The following is a 16054-nucleotide window of genomic DNA, read 5'->3' on the forward strand; positions in this document are numbered from 1 at the left end:
CCATCTCCTGCCCAGCCACATCCTTTTACCTGTAAATCAGGTTCCAACATACACCAGGTCTTGCCTGTGAGGGTTGGGGGACTCCGAATACAATCGTGTATACTCCAAATATTCAATATCACATCTATCATACTAGAGTTGGCCTGAATTATATCTCCTACACATAACATGTGGAAGAACAATTCAGTGTCAGGAGTTGGTGAATCCCTTGATGAAATTTATGGGAACGCTGCATTCACATGGATCTGCCCAAGGATTTCTATGAGATCCATTTCCATGAGATCCATCTCTGGTAGTTTATGTGATGATCAGGCCTGGGTATCCTGTATCTCTCCAGCCATCTCCCATCTCCATCTCCTGGCCCAGCCACATCCTTTTACCTGTAAATCGGGTTCCAACATACACCTGGTTTCACCTGCGAGGGTGGGGGCACTCCTAATACAATCGTGTATACTCCAAATATTCAATATCACATCTATCACACTAGAAATGGCGTGAATTATATCTCCTACACATGACACCACTCACTCCCAGGCACGTGGAGTGGTCAGGCAGGACACGTGGGGTGAGGATGAGGATTCCATCACTTCCCAGCGAAGCGATGCCAGAGCTCAGTGGGAAAAACCTCCCCAGAGCTTCGGAGCTCCGTTATTTCCTGGCAGCCACCGGAGGGAGGGAGAAAGGGGGAAGATTTGGCTCCAAAAAAGATGTCCAGGAACTAAAATTCTCTGAAATTTCAGCTAAATCTGGTCTAGCCCTAAAAAAAAATCCCAGAAAAAAAAATCACATCCTCACATAAAGATACAAAATCTGTGAGCAGCCTTTAAAGCTGCTTGAGGAGGACACGGATCAGAATGGCAGAGCCATGCCTCAGTTTCCCTGTGGGTTAAACAGGGAGATTCCTGCAGGCTCAGGAGATTCCTGCTGGAATGAAAAGGATTTTCCTAAGGAAGGGAGAAACGAAACAGGAGCACAGGGATCAAAGCCCAGGACTGGAGGGGAAACAGGAAAAGTGAGAGGAGATTTTGCAACAAAAACGAAACTGGGCTGCAGAACCTCTCCCTAAAAATTCGGCTGAGGAGGATGATTTAGTCCCAAACTCCCAGCTGGGTTTAGAAAGGGTCATTACTTGGGTTTAGAAAGGGTCATTACTTGGGTTTAGAAAGGGTCATTATCTGGGTTTAGAAAGGGTCATTAAAGCTTTCCCAGGGCAGTCCCACACACTGAGAAGGCAGGGCTCTGTTTATAAATATTTGTATTTCTATTTCTGGGAGCATCTGGATGGTCCTGCAGCCACGTGAGGGAAATTTGGGAAGGAAAAGGCAGATAAAGAGTGGAGCAACCTCCCAGTCAAACCCTGCAGCTGTCAGAGATAAGGCAGCACTTCAGCATCTTGAACAGAATATGAACAAATTCCCCTCTGGGTCACTTTTGTTTTATTTCTGAGCCTCCAGAAAGCTCAATGTCAACTAAACCCGAATGTTTGAGAGGAGAAAAGGCTCGACAAAGAGCCCAGAAGCTGCCCCGTGCCAAGGCAAACAGGAACCCGTGTCAGCCCTGCTTTTGGGGGTCCCTCGGGATCAGGGAACAACTCCTGTCGGAATCTGAGGTATTGATGACCCCGAGAGTGTAGAAAGTCTCTTTCAGCCCCGCTGCCAAAGCAGAAGCCATAATTGGTCTGTGCTGGTTTCAAGGTGTTTATTCTGTTTATCTCTAACATGTTCTGCTGCCCTGCCGCAGCTCTGTCCTGCAGGGCAGCGTGTGGGGCTCTGCCCTCAGTGGGATGGTACAAACATTAAATACCACAAACTCCCTGTGCTGGATTTACAATAACGTGCCAATATCTGTCACCTACGTTGGACAGTGTGTCCCCAGCCTGAACCAACAGAAAAATGCCAACACCACAGTGAAACATGGAGGGTGTGAAGAAGGAGAAAAAGGACAAGGCACACCCAATTTCCTCCATCTTGTCCCCTTTGGACCCCTTATCTAGAATCCTAAAATTTTACTTTTGCACCCATGCCACACTTAATTATTGCTTATATCAAACACTCAGAGTTGGTAATTCATCCTGTAAGATTGAAAACTCTTTTCCATGGGCAGAGATCACAGCCAGTGTCTCTGGGGGCTCTGTCCAGGGGGTTCCTGAGCCCTGCCAGGGTCCCAGGGCAGCCAGAGGGATGCTCTGGATTCCCACGAACTCCAAGCTGTGAACTCTCCCCTTCCCAGCCCTTTCCCTGCTCAAACCCAACCTCTGCAGCCGTTTCAGGGAGGACTGGAGCCAAAAGACACAAGAATTTGGGGAAGGCGTGCGGGGAGGTGTTAATGAGGCCAGCACTGCCAGGTGCCAGAGCCTTTCCAAGAATCCCGGCCCTGGGAGACCTCAGGAGCAGCTGGGAGGGAGGGGAAGGTCACAGCAGAGCTCCAGGGTGCTTTAATTGGGACCAAGATTAGCCTGGGAGACACTAATTGGGATTAGAGCAGATCCAGGAGGTGGAATTTTCACTCTTGGCAAAGCCTTGCCGAGCTGGGCTGCTCTGGAGCCTGAAATGGGTTTGCTGTTGTTCCCCAGGAATTCAGGGATTTGGGAATCATTGAGTGTTCTGAGCTGGAAGGGACCCACAAGGATCATCCAAATCCTGCACAGGGAAAGGAGAAAACTCACAGAGCTGGAGAAATTCTGGTGAGAGAGGATAAAGCACCACAGAGGGAATTCTGGCTGGGAAAATGGAATTCTAACAGGATTGTAGGGACACATTCCCGCCCCATCCCTAGGGAAAATGGCTCAGGGAACTCAGGTGGAGCAGCACCCTTCCCATCCAAACCATTCCATGGCTCTGACCCACAGCATCCAGGTCCTTTCTCACTGGGATTCGAGGCTGGGACTGGTTTAGAGGATTGACAACAGAGAAAATTGCCCAGCAGAACCTGTTGTAAATGCAGGCGAAGCCAATGGGAAGAAATGGCGATTTCTGACTCAATTCAGAAGGCTGAATTATTTCTTTATTATAACTATGCTAAAATACATCAATATACTATATAAAAGGAGGATACTAAAACTACACACTACTTTCTCTGACTCTAACACAACTTGTGACCCTCTCTGAGAGCCCAGCCCCAGGTGGGTTGGGTTGGGTTGGATTGGATTGGATTGGATTGGATTGGATTGGATTGGATTGGACTGGATTGGATTGGATTGGATTGGATTGGATTGGATTGGATTGGGTTGGATTGGATTGGATTGGATTGGATTGGATTGGATTGGATTGGGTTGGGTTGGGTTGGATCGGATCGGATCAGATTGGATTGGATTGGATTGGACTGGATTGGGTTGGGTTGGATTGGGTTGGATTGGGTTGGATTGGGTTGGATTGGGTTGGATTGGGTTGGATTGGGTTGGATTGGCCATCAGGCTCAAACAATCCTCACCAGAATCCAACCCAGCACTCACCCCAGGTAAACAATTCTCCAAACACATTCCACATGGGAAAATCAAAGAGCAGAAACAGAAATTGTTTTCTCTTTCATTTCTCTCTGTGCACCTCTATGAAAAATCCTGAGAGGGAGAGGAATGTGCTTGCCACAAGTACCTTCACTCCACAAAAATCCTGGATTTATTCTTTCCTGAAATCTCCCTCCTCGGCTCCAAGAGATTTCAGGGCTCCAACATCCAGGAGCACCTTCAGCCCCAGCCTCGCCCCAAACAGCACTGGAAGGGCACAGGCAGCACCAGGCAGAGCCACCCTCACGTTCTGGGAGCACCAGGAAACCACAAGAACAAACTTAACATGGAAAATATTCCAGGAAAACCACGGCTCTGCCGCTGGCAGCGACTCTTGGCCACGTTCTCCCCTCCAGCCTGGGGGAGCTGCACGTGCTGAGCTCCCCGAGAGTAAATCCAGGCTTGAGTTTGCAGGAGGTTTGGTTTGGGCTGGATTTTCCCTTCCCCTCACGGCCTCTAACAACCCCCAGATTTGTTCCTGACGTCAGGGCGATATTTTGGTCTCTCCATTCAAAGGAATCCAAGACAGAACATTAAAAAGCCATCGAGCAGAGCCAGTGGAGAAGGTGGGAAACGCTCCAGGTCTCCTGGTTCCCTGAGCCTTATTCCAGGCTGGAAGCTGAGATCCATCCCCGCAGGAATGTGTGATTTAAGGCTCTCAGGCATGATCCTGGTGGCTGCTGACTCAGCCCTTTCCAGGAAACAAAGGCATGGGATGGCGAGGAAAAAACATGGAATTGTTATGGAATCATGGGGTGGTTTGGGTTGGGAGGGATTTAAATCCCATCCACTGCCACCCCTGCCATGGCAGGGACACCTCCCACCATCCCAAGTTGCTCCAACTTGGCTTTGGACACTTCCAGGGATGGGGCAGCCCCAGCTGCTCTGGGAATTCCATCCCAGCCCCTCCCTGCCCTCTCCCAGGGAGGAATTCCTGCCCAATATCCCAACTATCCCTGCCCTCCAGCAGTTTAAATCCATTGCCCCTTGTCCTGGCGCTCTTCCCATTTAAAATCCCTCTCCCTCCTTCCCATGGACCTCCCAAAGCTCCTGATCCTGAGCTTTTCCTTCTCCAGCACTTTCCCAGGTGTAACAGAGCCCGCTCATCTCCAGAGCCAAATCCAGCCAAAATTCCCCTTTTTGATCCCATCCAGTCACCCAAACAACGGAAGAGCTCCGACAGACCCCAGAGCCAGACACTTCCCTGCTCGTCCTCATCCTGACAACAACAGGAAAGTCTGGAATGCCCATGGGAGCCCTTTGTGTCCCGATTGTCCCTGCAGCTCCGAGCTGTTGGTGTTCAGCCGCTTGGAACTGGGAATCCCGGGAATCCTGGGAATCCCTGCACTCCCAGTTCTGTGTTCCATCACCCCAGGTGCATTCCGGGAATCCCGGGGATCCCTGCATTCCCAATTCCACTCTCCATCACCCCAGGTGCATTCATCAAGGTGGGAACAGGAATCCCGGGGATCCCTGCATTCCCAATTCCATGTTCCATCACCCCAGGTGCATTCCTTGGGCTGGAAACAGGAATCCTGTGAATCCCAGGAATCCCTGCATTCCCAATTCCAGCTCCATCACCCCAGGCTGACTCCTCAGGGGGGGAACAGGAATCCTGGGAATCCCAGGAATCCCTGCATTCCCAATTCCAGTTCCATCGCCCCAAGGATATTGCATTCCTTGGGCTGGGAACAGGAATCCCGGGAATCCCTGAATTCCCAGTCCTGTGAATCCCGGGAATCCCTGCATTCCCAATTCCAAACTCCATCACCCCAGGTGCATTCCTCAGGGTAGGAACGGGAATCTTGGGAATCCCAGGAATCCCTGCATTCCCAATTCCAGTTCCATCACCCCAGGTGCATTCCTTGGGGAGGGAACAGTTAAAGGGAATAAAATCCAACCATTCCCTGGGATGTTCTAAGCTCTCCTGGTCTTTTTTTTTTTTTTTTTATCTCCACATAGCAAAAACTGCTTCAATTAAACACCAAAAATTCATCTGAGGGGGAAAATTAACCCCAGAGAAGGATTCTGTGTGAGCTGAAGGAGCAGAGCTCAGCCTGGCTCAGGCTTGAACATCCCAAATTTCCATGGAGAGGATTTCCAGGTGGATCTGAAATCCTCCAAGAAGGAAAGGATCACTCCTCACCCTCTGGGTGATTCTGTTTTAATTAAATCTCCCTAATCCACCCCTGGGACAGCCGGGCTCCAAACCAGGCTGTTGTTATTGCTGGGAAATCCCCCTTGGAATAACAAACTTCCATCCTGGATCAGGAGTGGAACTTTTCCTCCTCCCAGGGCGTTTTTGCAGATGGGAACAGGAAATGTGGGACAGAAAGCATCGGAAAAGGGCCCTGAAAGTGTCAAAAAAGGGGCCAGGAGTGTCCTAAAAAGGGCCCTGAAGGTGTCAAAAAAAGGGCTCTGGGTGTATCCAAAAAAGGGTTCTGAAAGTGTCAAAAAAGGGCTCAGAAACTGCCAAAAAAAGGCCCTGAAAGTGTCAAAAAAGGGCCCAAGAGTGTCTAGAAAAGGGCTCAAAGTGTCAAAAAAGGGCCCTCAGAGTGTCCTAAAAAGGGCCCTGAAGATGTCTAAGAAAGGGCTCTGAGTGTATCCAAAAAAGGGTTCTAAAAGTGTCAAAAAAGGGCCCTGAAAGTGATAAAAATGAGCCTGAAGGTGTCAAAAAAAGGCTCAGAAAGTACCAAAAAAGGGCCCTGAAGGTGTCCAAAACAGGGCCCAGAGAATGTCAAAAACGGGCCCTGAAAGAGTCATAAAAGGGCCCATAAAATGTCAAAAAAGGGCCCTGAAGGTGTCCAAAAAGGGCTCAGAGAGTGTAAAAAAAAAAAAAAAAATCCCTGAAGGTGCCAAAAAAGACGCCTGAGAGTGTGAAAAAAGGGCTCAGAAACTGTCAAAAAAGGACCCTGAAAGTGCCAAAAAAAGGGCCCTGAAAGTGTCAAAAAAGAGCCCTGAAAGTGACAAAAATGAGCCTGAAGGTGTCAAAAAAAGGCTCTGAAGGTGTCAAAAAAGGGCCCTGAAGGTGTCCAAAACAGGGCCCAGAGAGTGTCAAAAACAGGCCTGAAAGAGTCATAAAAGGGCTCATAAACTGCCAAAAAAGGGTCCTGAAGGTGTCCAAAAGGGGCTCAGAGAGTGTAAAAAAAAAAAAAAAAATCCCTGAAGGTGCCAAAAAAGAGGCCTGAAAGTGTGAAAAAAGGGCTCAGAAACTGTCTAAAAAGGACCCTGAAAGTGCCAAAAAAAGGGCCCTGAAAGTGTCAAAAAAGGGCCCTGAAAGTGACAAAAATGAGCCTGAAGGTGTCAAAAAAAGGCTCTGAAGGTGTCAAAAAAGGGCTCAGAAAGTACCAAAAAAGGGCCCTGAAGGTGTCCAAAACAGGGCCCAGACAGTGTCAAAAACAGGCCTGAAAGAGTCATAAAAGGGCTCATAAACTGCCAAAAAAGGGCCCTGAAAGTGCCAAAAAAGGGCTCTGAGAGTGCCAAAAAAGGGCCCTGAAAGTGCCAAAAAAGAGCCCTGAAAGTGCCAAAAACGGGCTCTGTCTGTCTGACAGACACTGACCCCCAAGAGAACTCTGAATTTTATCTGAGGCCGTGGAGAAGGATTCCAAAATTGAGTGATGGAACTGGGATTGTGGAGTTTGGATAGAAGTGTGTGACATCACATGGTGAGAAACTCAGAGTTTAAGGCTTTAGAATATAGTAATATATTTTATTTGTTATATATTTATATATATGTAATATTTAAATATTTATATACAAATAAATATTAAATGTTATATATATAAAAATGATATATATATAATTATATATTTATATAAAGCTAGATAGAGGTTTTAGGGCAGAGGCTGGTCCTTCTTCACCTCATTCTTCATGAGTTTAAGTGATATTGTGTAAATGGATAAAAAAACCCCACACTGCAGGCCACAAGTGGTTAGTTATTAAGTTAAAAGTAAAAAAATAATAAAATTAAATGTCATTTCTTAATTAAGACAATTTATCCTTAACAAGCCTTGTAGAGAGAGTGACACAGGGCTCCATTTTTTAGTTTGTTAAGAGTAAAACTGTAAAACTCAGAGCTGGAGAGACTGTAATATAAATAAGAACTAATAAACATCTAAATCCAAATGAGAAATAATATCTTGTGCATTTAATCCCGACCCTGGTGAAATCTGGATGTGCCCAGAACTGGAGCTCTGCTTTGAAACCACACCAGGAACGCTCTGGGAGTGCTCAGGAGGGGAAGGAATAAAAGGGAAAAATTAAATATAAATTAAGGATTGGAAAGCAAAGCAGAACAGAGCACCGGGACAGTAAAAAGTCAAATTATTTGGGAGTTAAATTATAGATATAAAAACCCCAGAGCTTGTTACTGGGAAAGCATTTTGGGGTCTCAGCCTGGGACAGGGGGGAGCTTCCAGCAGATTTTCCAAGGATTTTCCACCAGCTCCGAGCATTTTCCTGGGCTCCAGCACCAAAACTCTGCAGCCCTGAGGTTTTCCCCCTAAAATTCTCATTTCTGCACCCCCAAAGTTCCCGCTGGCTTTGAGTGGAGAGGTATTCTGAGCCAGCAACGCCTGATTTAAGGATTAAGCATCACTCCAAGGTGTGATTCCTCCCCCGGCACTCCAATATTCCAGCAATTCACGCTTTTATTTCATTTAATATTATTTTAACTGCTCCCCACTCCCCAAGCGAGGAAATTCCACCACCGTGGGTGGCTCAATGCAGAGAAAACTGGGAAGGAGGAGCCCTAAATCCATAATTTTCAGGCTGTATCCAGGAAAAAATTGGAAGCACTGCGCTGTCACCTTTATGAGCTGATTGTGGAGATGATGAATTAATTATTTTCCTGCTCCAGCCCCATATATCCAAGCTTGGATCTTCCTTTGCAATATTCTAAATTATCCGGGCTTGGATCTTTTACCCACAGCTGTTTAATTAAGAACAAGAACTCATCGGGAAGGAAATATTAATCACAATTATTGGTGAGCTCAGCCCGGGTCGGGTTGAACATCCCACGTTTCTCCCGGTGGATATCCCGAATTTAATCCTAAAAGTTACCAGGATAAAACAGTTTGCAAGGAGCTGCTGGTAGGCTCAGAGAATCCCCAGCAGTGACAGCAGGAAAAATAAAAAAAATCCTTAATTAAGGACATATTTTGTACCTTCTGCCAAACATCTAACCCTGAGTTTTCCCTCTGAAAAAACGGGAATTATCCAGAGAGGAGAACCCCAATTTACCTCCCTGATTTACCCAACACTGATGGTTTTCTGCTCGAAATTCGGGATATTTGACCAAAATCCCAGCTCAGGCATGGCCCGGACTCGCAACTCGTCTTTTATTCCAGCCGGGAAAAGCTGGGAGCAAAATAAAAAAATAAAGGGATAAAATCTCCAGCTTGGCCAGGACTTGTTTAAAAAGTGACACTGAAACTCTTCGGCATCATCCAGCTCGGAGAACAAGAATTAGGAAAAAAAAACAACTTTCCACCCCTTATCCCTAATCTTTTATCACGATGGGAGAGGGAGAAAAACACGGAGAGAAGGAGGGAAATGAAACTTTCAACCGCGAAGAAAGGAAGGTTTAAAAATATTGAAATTCACGAAACAGCCGCATTTTTTGGGGTGATAAAACCCCAAAATCCGTCTCGCAGCCCCAATTTACCTCAATTAGCGGCGGCGGTGCTGGGGGAGGCTCTGCCCGATTTCATCCAGGTTTTTCTGCCCGGCTGAGAGCTGCAAAAATCCCTCCGGCAGGCAGGGAAATGTGCGAGGAGCCGCTGCTTCCTGCCAAATTTCACTGGATTTTCTCCCCAAACCCCTCCCAGGAGCCGCCCCGCCGGCCGAGCAGCGCTCCTCCCGGCCGCAGGCAGAGAGAGGGAGAATAAATGGATAAAAAGTGTCGCTGTTGGGTCAAAAATGACACAGAGTGGCCAAAAGGATGGGTTGGATAGCAGGAGGTTTGATAGGAAACTCGCTTATTTTATAGACAGTTTATTAATTAAATATTCTACATGAATAGCTAAATATTCTACATGAATAGTTAAATATTCTACATGAATAGTTGATTAATAAAACATTATTTTTTAGGAACAGTCTCTGAGAAGAACAGAAAAATGGAATAGGAAAACACCACCTGTAGGTTTCTTATACTGACAAGTCAAGATGAAATAAATTAATTAACAAAAAGTGTCACTGTTGGGTAAGAAATGACATAGGTTCACTAGAAGGATGATTTGGATAGCAGGAGCTTTAATATGAAAACTCTCTTACTTTATAGGCAGTTTATTAATTAACTATTCTACATGAATAGTTAAAAAAAAACATTGTTTTTTAGGAACAGTCTCTGAGAAGAATAGAAAAATGGAATAGGAAAACACCACCTGTACGTTTCTTATACTGACAAATCACAATAAAATAAATAAATGAACAAAAAGTGTCGCTATTGAGTAAGAAATGACATAGATTCACTAGAAGGATGGTTTGGATAGCAGGAGGTTTAATAGGAAACTCGCTTATTTTATAGACAGATTATTAATTAAATATTCTACATGAATAGTTAAATATTTTACATGAATAGTTAAATATTCTACATGAATAGTTAATTCATAAAACATTATTTTTTAGGAACAGTCTCTGAGAATAGAAAAATGGAATAGGAAAACACCACCTGTAGGTTTCTTATACTGACAAGTCAAGATGAAATAAATTAATTAACAAAAAGTGTCACTTTTGAGTTAGAAATGACACAGAGTTGCCAGAAGGATGGTTTGGATAACAGGAGCTTTAATATGAAAACTCTCTTCTTTTATAGACAGTTTTGATTAATTTTACCTGACTGGTTAATTAATAAAACATTCTTTATTAGAACCAGTCTGTGAGAAGAACAGAAAAATGGAGTAGGAAATCACCACCTGTAAGTTTCTTATACTGACAACTCACAATAAAATAATTAGCAAAAAGTGTCGCTTTTGAGTTAGAAATGGCACAGAGTCACCCCAAACCTCTGCACAAATCCCAATTTCAGCCGAATTCCTGCCCTGGCCTGGCTCCCAGCCCCATTCCGGTGCCATCCCTTCCTGCGGGGTTTTTCTGCTGGGACCGAGGAGTCCCGGTCACGCTCCCTGCTCCCAGAAATTGGCTGCTCTAATTCCCCTCATTTGCAGTTCCTGGGGGTGGCTCATTGCCTCCCCATCCTGCTTTGGCACCCCGTGGGGCGACTCGACCTGAGCAGCTCCGGGAGCAGCTCCTGAAAGCTTTTCCCTGCAGAGATGGTCCCGGAGATCCCCAAAAACCTGCAGGAATTTTAGGGCCACGTGGCCCTTTTCACACCCAAGGGATCCAGTGGGAAGTTCCTGCAATGGGTGATTGAAGAGCCAGGTCCCAATGGCTCAGAAACCCCCAAATTCTGGAGAAATTAATCAATATCTCCCCTCTAAAGAGTTATTTTCTTTTTAAAGCTCATTTTTAGGGAGCTTTTAAAACTCCCTAAAATCTTTTCCCTGCAGAGATGGTCCCGGAGATCCCCAAAACCTGCAGGAATTTTAGGGCCACGTGGCCGTTTTCAGTGGGAAGTTCCTGCAATGGGTTGTTGAAGAGCCAGGTCCCAATGGCTAAGAAACCCCAAAATTCTGGAGAAATTAATCAATATCTCCCCACTAAAGAGCTATTTTCTTTTTAAAGCTCCCTAAAAGCTTTTCCCTGCAGAGATGGTCCCGGAGATCCCCAAAAACCTGCAGGAATTTTAGGGCCACGTGGCCCTTTTCACACCCAAGGGATCCAGTGGGAAGTTCCTGCAGTGGGTGATTGAAGACACCGGTCCCAATAGCTCAGAAACCCCAAAATTCTGGAGAAATGAATCAGTATCTCCCCACTAAAGATCTATTTCTGTATTTAAAGCTCCCTAAAAGCTTTTCCCTGCAGAGATGGTCCCGGAGATCCCCAAAAACCTGCAGGAATTTTAGGGCCACATGGCCCTTTTCACACCCAAGGGATCCAGTGGGAAGTTCCTGCAGTGGGTGATTGAAGACACAGGTCCCAATGGCTCAGAAACCCCCAAATTCTGGAGAAATTAATCAATATCTCCCCATTAAAAAGCTATTTTCTTTTTAAAGCTCCCTAAGAGCTTTTCCCTGCAGAGATGGTCCCGGAGATCCCCAAAAACCTGCAGGAATTTTAGGGCCACGTGGCCGTTTTCAGTGGGAAGTTCCTGCAATGGGTGATTGAAGAGCCAGATCCCAATGGCTCAGAAACCCCAAAATTCTGGAGAAATGAATCAGCATCTACACCCTAAAGAGTTATTTCTGTATTTAAAGCTCCCTAAAAGCTTTTCCCTGCAGAGATGGTCCCGGAGATCCCCAAAAACCTGCAGGAATTTTAGGGCCACGTGGCCCTTTTCACACCCAAGGGATCCAGTGGGAAGTTCCTGCAGTGGGTGATTGAAGAGCCAGATCCCAATGGCTCAGAAACCCCAAAATTCTGGAGAAATTAATCAAAATCTCCCCATTAAAGAGCTATTTTATTTTTAAAGCTCCCTAAAAGCTTTTCCCTGCAGAGATGATCCCGCAGATCCCCAAAAACCTGCAGGAATTTTAGGGCCACACGGCCCTTTTCACACCCAAGGGATCCAGTGGGAAGTTCCTGCAGTGGGTGATTGAAGACACAGGTCCCAATGGCTCAGAAACCCCAAAATTCTGGAGAAATTAATAAATATCTCCCCACTAAAGAGATATTTTCTTTTTAAAGCTCCCTAAAAGCTTTTCCCCGCAGAGATGGTCCCGGAGATCCCCAAAAACCTGCAGGAATTTTAGGGCCACGTGGCTGTTTTCAGTGGGAAGTTCCTGCAATGGGTGATTGAAGAGCCAGATCCCAATGGCTCAGAAACCCCAAAATTCTGGAGAAATTAATCAATATCTCCCCACTAAAGAGATATTTCTGTATTATGTGTGTGAGCTCTGAGTGTGTGTGTGAGCTCTCAGGATTGCACACTCAGGATTGCACACTCAGGATTTGCACACTCAGGATTTGCACACTCAGGATTGCACACTCAGGATTGCACACTCAGGATTGCACTCTCAGGATTTGCACTCAGGGTTGCACACTCAGGATTGCACACTCAGGATTTGCACACTCAGGATTTGCACACTCAGGATTGCACATTCAGGATTGCACACTCAGGATTGCACACTCAGGGTTGCACACTCAGGATTGCACACTCAGGATTGCACACTCAGGATTTGCACACTCAGGATTTGCTCTCAGGATTTGCACACTCAGGTTTGCACACTCAGGATTTGCTCTCAGGATTGCACACTCAAGATTGCACACTCAGGATTTGCACACTCAGGATTGCACACTCAGTATTTGCTCTCAGGATTGCACACTCAGGATTGCACACTCAGTATTTGCTCTCAGGATTGCACACTCAGGATTGCACACTCAGGATTTGCACACTCAGGATTTGCTGTCAGGATTTGCACACTCAGGATTTGCACACTCAGGGATCAGATCCAGGGGTGGGATCCAGGGATCAGATCCAGGGGTGGGATCCAGGGATCAGATCCAGGGATCAGATCCAGGGGTGGGAGCCAGGGGTGGGAGCCAGGGATGGGATCCAGGGGTGGGATCCAGAGGTGGGATCCAGAGGTGGGATCCAGGGGTGGGATTCAGGGATCAAATCCAGGGGTGGGATCCAGGGGTGGGATCCAGGGATCAGATCCAGGGACGGGATCCAGGGATCAGATCCAGGGACAGGATCCAGGGATCAGATCCAGGGGTGGGATCCAGGGATCAGATCCAGGGATCAGATCCAGGGATCAAATCCAGGGTGGGATCCAGGGGTGGGATCCAGGGATCAGATCCAGGGATCAGATCCAGGGGTGGGATCCAGGGATCAGATCCAGGGATGGGATCCAGGGATGGGATCCAGAGGTGGGATTTGGGGGTGGGATCCAGGGATCAGATCCAGGGATCAGATCCAGGGGTGGGATCCAGGGATGGGATCCAGGGATCAGATCCAGGGATGGGATCCAGAGGTGGGATCCAGGGATCAGATCCAGGGGTGGGATCCAGGGATGGGATCCAGGGATCAGATCCAGGGATCGGATCCAGGGATCAGATCCAGGGGTGGGATCCAGGGGTGGGATCCAGGGATCAGATCCAGGGGTGGGATTTGGGGGTGGGATCCAGGGATCAGATCCAGGGGTGGGATCCAGGGATCAGATCCAGGGGTGGGATTTGGGGGTGGGATCCAGGGATCAGATCCAGGGTGGGATCTGGGGGTGGGATCCAGGGAAGTCGCCTCAGGATCCCTCCAATCCCTCGGGCCTCGGGAAAGGCTGATCCAAGGAAAAGGGAGAAGAGGCAGGAGCTGACCGGGATCGGGCTGGGGAAGGGGAGGATGCTCAGGAACACTCCCAGGAAATCCCAAATCCCTCCTCAGGCTTGAGGGAAAATCCGGGAAAACCTGGGAGTGCTGATTGCCTGTGCCAGGCAGGGAACGTGTCTGGACAGGGACAGAGGGACAGGGACAGGGACAGGGACAGGGACAGAGAGAGGGACAGAGACAGGGACACAGGGAGGGGACAGGGACACAGGGACAGGGACACGGGGAGGGGACAGGGACAGAGGGACAGGGACACAGGGACACAGGGATATGGGGAAGGGACAAGGATGCAGGGATGGGACAGGGACACGGGGAGGGGACACAGGGACAGGTACACAGGGAAGCGACAGGGACACAAGGACAAGGACAGGGGGACAGGGACACAGGGATATGGGGAAGGGACAGGAACACGGGGATGGGACGCAAGGACACAGGAACAGGGACAGGAACACGGGGAAGGGACAGAGGGAAGGGGCAGAGGGACAGGGACATGGGGACAGGGGGACAGGGACACGGGGACAGGGACATGGGGACAGGGACACGGGTAAGGGACATGGGGACAGGGACATGGGTAAGGGACACGGGTAAGGGACACGGGGACAGGGACACAGGGAAGGAACACAGGGACAGGGACAGAGGGGCAGGGACACAGGGACATGGGGACAGGGACATGTGGAAGGGACATGGGGACAGGGACACGGGGACAGGGACACGGGGACAGGGACACAGGGAAGGAACAGAGGGAAGGGGCAGAGGGACAGGGACACAGGGAAGGGACAGGGACATGGGGACAGGGACACAGGGAAGGGACAGGGACACGGGTAAGGGACATGGGGAAGGGACATGGGGACAGGGACATGGGGACAGGGACATGGGGATGTGACACGGGAAGGGACACGGGTAAGGGACATGGGGACACGGGGAGCCCTCCAGGCCCATTCCGGCTCTCAGGAGCTTCACGCGTTATTTGGTACCAACAATGGGACCTTGGGAACAACAATGGAATTTCGGGAACAACAATGGAATTTCGGGAACAACAATGGGGCCTTGGGAACAACAATGGCACTTTGGGGACAATACCGGGACTTTGGGAACAACAATGGCACTCCCGAGGGACGAGGTGCCCCCGCCCCGAGCCGCTGGCTGTCCCCTCGTCCCCTCCCCGGGGACACAAATCCCAAATCCCTTTTGTTGCCGCCCCTTCCATCATTCCCACCCCTCACCGCTGGTTTTGGGGGTTCTCCCCACGGAAAACCACAAGGAACGGAAGAGGGATGGTTTAAAGGGCCGGGAAGTTTTGGGATCATTCCCGCTCCCCTCCCTAAAGCACCAGGGGAAGGAAAATGGATTTTGTTAGGGCAGGAAACCCCAAATCCCAGCATGGATTGGGAATTCCAGGCTGAGGATCCCAAAGGAATCACCCCGGGTGGATGGAAAATCCCTCTGGGATTTCTCCTTCGCGTGGAGCCACGGGAGGATCTGTGGGGATAATTTGGGATTTGTTCCCAAGTTCTGCCTCCTCTGGCTGAGCCCACCCTGCAAATCCCTGGGATCCCTGGGATGTGGGACCCATGATTCCTGGGATGTGGGATCCATGAGATTTGGGATCCCTGGGATGTGGGACCTGTGGGATTTGGGACTTGTGGGACCTGTGGGATTTGGGATCTCTGGGATGTGGGACCTGTGGGATTTGGGATCCCTGGGATGTGGGACCCGTGATTCCTGGGATGTGGGATCCATGGAATTTGGGATCCCTGGGATGTGGGACCTGTAGAATTTGGGATCCCTGGGATGTGGGACCTATGGGAATTGGGATCTGTGGGATTTGGGATCTGTGGGATGTGGGATCTGTGATTCCTAGGATGGAGGATCCCTGGGATTTGTGATTCTTGGGATCTGGGAATCTCTGGGATGTGGGATCTGTGATTCCTGGGATGTGGGATCCATGGGATTTAGGATCCCTGGGATTTGTGACCTCTGGGATGTGAGATTCCTGGCATTTGGGATCTCTGGGATGTGGGATTCTTGGGATCTGGGATCTCTGGGATTTGAGATCCCTAGAATATGGGATCCCTGGGATATGTGATAGGGATCTGGGACCTCTGGCATTTGGGATCTCTGAGATCCCCAGGACATTTCCAGCTGGAGAATGAACAAATCAAACACCC

General features: G+C 48.5%; 1 protein-coding gene across 1 annotated transcript in view; it reads right to left on the reverse strand.

Moving 5' to 3' along the window:
* Nucleotides 1-9323, reverse strand: part of LOXL2 (lysyl oxidase like 2) — a 58336-nt gene extending 49013 nt beyond the window's left edge. The window contains exon 1 of the mRNA XM_030290038.4: nucleotides 9168-9323. The gene's annotated coding sequence lies outside the window, so the exon portion shown is untranslated. The remainder of the gene's footprint in view (nucleotides 1-9167) is intronic.
* Nucleotides 9324-16054: the final 6731 nt, after the last annotated feature.

This window comes from Taeniopygia guttata, chromosome 22, assembly GCF_048771995.1.
Source record: "Taeniopygia guttata chromosome 22, bTaeGut7.mat, whole genome shotgun sequence".
Classification (NCBI taxonomy): domain Eukaryota; kingdom Metazoa; phylum Chordata; class Aves; order Passeriformes; family Estrildidae; genus Taeniopygia; species Taeniopygia guttata.